Source organism: Sturnira hondurensis, unplaced genomic scaffold, assembly GCF_014824575.4.
Source record: "Sturnira hondurensis isolate 20B ecotype Veracruz unplaced genomic scaffold, ASM1482457v3 Scaffold0025370, whole genome shotgun sequence".
Classification (NCBI taxonomy): Eukaryota; Metazoa; Chordata; class Mammalia; order Chiroptera; family Phyllostomidae; genus Sturnira; species Sturnira hondurensis.
Genome location: NW_028098001.1, coordinates 11,273,644 through 11,277,058, shown reverse-complemented (window position 1 = coordinate 11,277,058; position 3,415 = coordinate 11,273,644). Strand labels below are relative to the sequence as shown.

Here is a 3,415-nt window from a genome sequence, read left to right as displayed (position 1 = left end):
CTGGAGGCCTTACTGATAACATAACCAGTTGATTAACACATATTTGAATATTATGTGTGTTATATACTGTATCTTATAATAAAGTAAACTAGAGAAAAAATGCTATTAAGAAAAACATAAGGAAAAAAATACATTTAAAATATTTATAGAAAAAAGACTCATGTATAGGTAGACCAGCAAAGTTCAAACCTGTGTTGTTCAAGGGAAACTATGTATGTTACCTATGTATTTATGTATTTATCACAGAATATAATTTCCTTTTTCCTAATTTGACTTATGCAGCACAATAAATCATTCCAACATTTATTTTACCTCAAAATTTTCTCTCACTGCCTTCATTACTTTCTTGCTTTTTTAACACTATAGCCACATTTCCTAAGAGACTTATCTGCTTTTGAGTTTCCTAGTTGTAGCTCTACAGATTTCTAGGAGGTCTGGGGCCTTTCATTACCGTGAAATTGAGTTCCTACTTTATGATTCACTTTCTGGAAATCCATATTTTCAAGCCAGAGTCCATTTAATTTCACTGGCCATGATAACTTTGAAATAAACTCATATGCCCATAAAGGGTTCTTTAGAAACTATTACCAGCCTAAATTTTACATTAAATTCCATTTTAATGTTCAAAGTGGTTTTTATAGTATTTGCTATTTTTAAATTGGGAAAATAAAATTTTATTTTGCAATAAAGTAAACTCATTGTAAAAGGATACATGGCAATACAATGTGACTGAACAGTGCTACTGTTAACTCTCACAGGTTGTAGTGGGCCTTTCCTTCTCTAACAGTTGTTAAGTAGCCATGTGTGGCTGGAGAACACCAAGTGGCCTATAGTGCTTCCCCTCTGGAGCAACCAACGGGACGTGTGCATTATGCCAGTGTTCTGTGTCTGCATTCTGACCCCAACATCCAACAAGTCTCCCACTTTCAAAAGATGCTTCCTGGAGCCCTCAGTCCTTGACCCTATCATTAAACTCGCTTCATCTTTTTGCCGTGATGAAAGCCTCATGTCACCCCCTAGGACACTCGATGCTTCCTCAGAAATCTCCTAGAGTGGGTGATATGGCTCTCTACACCCTTGGTACCTCAGAACAAAAAAACAGAGCTCAAGTCCTCCACATCCAGTGGGGTTTCAAACCAATCCTCATGTCACAGCCTCCCCCCTTGGAGATCTAACTTTCTGAAGCCATACCATATTCCACCCTCCCCTTGTATTCAGGATGCCTCTGATTATATGAAAAATGCCCTCCTATTCATTCAACACTTTAGCATATAACTACGATCTTCCTCTCCATGAACTTCCTGACATCATTCTGGGCGCAACATCCTATCCACGCAATATGCAAATTCCACAGTTTCTTGACCTTCTCATGTTCAGTCACCTTCTCCACTCCACTTCAGTGGCCCCCTGTGATGGGCAAACCTGCACGGTGGCATCACTGCTCCATCTCTGAAAACCTGAATTCAGCTATTTTGTTCTCTGACCACAGCTTCTTATCCTTCACCTCCAGCTCTTTCATTTAGTGGTTCCTCAGTGAGTGTTCTGTATATTCACTGAGTTCTCCAGCCACTCGATGACTCCATTTTCTCCTTACCTCACCTTCCTGTCTTTGCCTCCCTCGCTGTTCATCTAAGAATCTGCAATTCAGTACCTCAGCATTTTCTTAGCAATATTCTCAATACAATAACATTAACCCACTGTTCTTCTAATAGCTCTATACTAGGAAACAAAAATCCCAATCCTGGACCAATTTATGTGTCTACCCTGTCTATATTCTAAGGCTGAAGAACACAGCTGAAGAAAATCCTGAAAACACACCCACTCCTGCCAAGGCCAGGTGGTGGTCTTCACCCCGACCACATCCCCAGTGCTGTCTGGCAATCCTCCCATGCTAATCCAATTAAGTCTCTCCATAGTGGATTTAAAAATCTTCTCTGTTATCCCACCACAACACCCCAGTCATTTTAACATATGATGTCATCTTCTGCTTCACAGAGACAATAAAAGCCATTATTCAAAAAAGTCCTTGATCTTCCTGCCGTTTAATTTATTCATTCTGCCATTTAAGGTCAATGCATCTACCTGAGTGCAGGATGCCAGTCTCCTCACAACCTCAAGAACTAACTCTATCTCTTTTTCTTATNATAGTGGATTTAAAAATCTTCTCTGTTATCCCACCACAACACCCCAGTCATTTTAACATATGGTGTCATCTTCTGCTTCATAGAGACAATAAAAGCCATTATTCAAAAAAGTCCTTGATCTTCCTGCCGTTTAATTTATTCATTCTGCCATTTAAGGTCAATGCATCTACCTGAGTGCAGGATGCCAGTCTCCTCACAACCTCAAGAACTAACTCTATCTCTTTTTCTTATATTTTAATCTGTTCCCGTCACTGCTTTCTCATCAACCTTGTGTTGCTCTGTAATCTCGTATTTTTCTTTCTCGGTGTTGAAAATCTTCCCCCTCCTGGTGTCTGGACCTGGGCAGCTTCTTCTTCTTGAAATAAGAATCAGTGAGATACTTGGGGATTTTCACACCACTGATATCAATCTTGGTGGAAGTGGCAATGACAAATTTCTGGTGTGTTCTACACAGAGGAACTCGGTTAAAGGCCAGAGGTCCAGTCACAAGCAGCAAGCCACTGCTCTGCTGCTTCGGGAAAACCACCCTCTTCCTTCTCTGGCACCCAGCAAGGATGATCAGAATGGTCCTGAGAGCCCATAGTTTTCTCATGTGCTGACTGAAGGGTCTCTTGCCATGGCTCAGCTTTCTAGACACGTCTTCAGTAGGACAGTGTCTAGGCATTTTGCGAAGTTTAACCACTCAGGTGCCACCATTCTTGTCGCCACCAACTGGTTTAGTGACAGTAGCCATAACTTTCTCCTTCTTTTTCTTTTCAATCCTGGATTTAGCTATGGAGTATTTGCTCTTGAGCATGGCTTTTCGGGAATATACAGAAGACTGGGAATACCTGCCAATTCCTCTGACTAGGACACGGTTTGGGCTGCAGTGGGGCTTCCCCTTCTTAGGCGTCGTGGCCTTGAGGTTATCCTTCTTAACCTTGCCACCAGCACCAGCCTTCTTGGCTTGGGGTTTCTTCTCCTTAGTATCTGGCTACTCAGTTTTTTCACCTGCCATCTTGCAAGATGGGAAAAACTGTATTTGTACTAACTTTGATACATATTAAAAGATAAACTCAAAGTCTCACTTCCACTCTATCCATCCATGCCATTACCACCTACTGCCCCCTAATGGGTAACTATTTTCATTAAGTTTTGACACATCTTTCTTGTATTTCTTTTTTTGAAAAAAAATTACATAACTCTATTCATTTTTTACAAATGTTACCATACCATATGCCTTCTTTCACCTTGTTTTTTTCCACTTAGTACATTCTGACTCCAGGCTAATA

The 3,415-nt window shown here is 40.6% G+C and overlaps 1 pseudogene; it reads right to left on the bottom strand.

Moving 5' to 3' along the window:
- Nucleotides 1–2,378: 2,378 nt before the first annotated feature.
- On the bottom strand, nt 2,379–3,141 carry LOC118982305 (60S ribosomal protein L6-like; annotated as a pseudogene).
- Nucleotides 3,142–3,415: the final 274 nt, after the last annotated feature.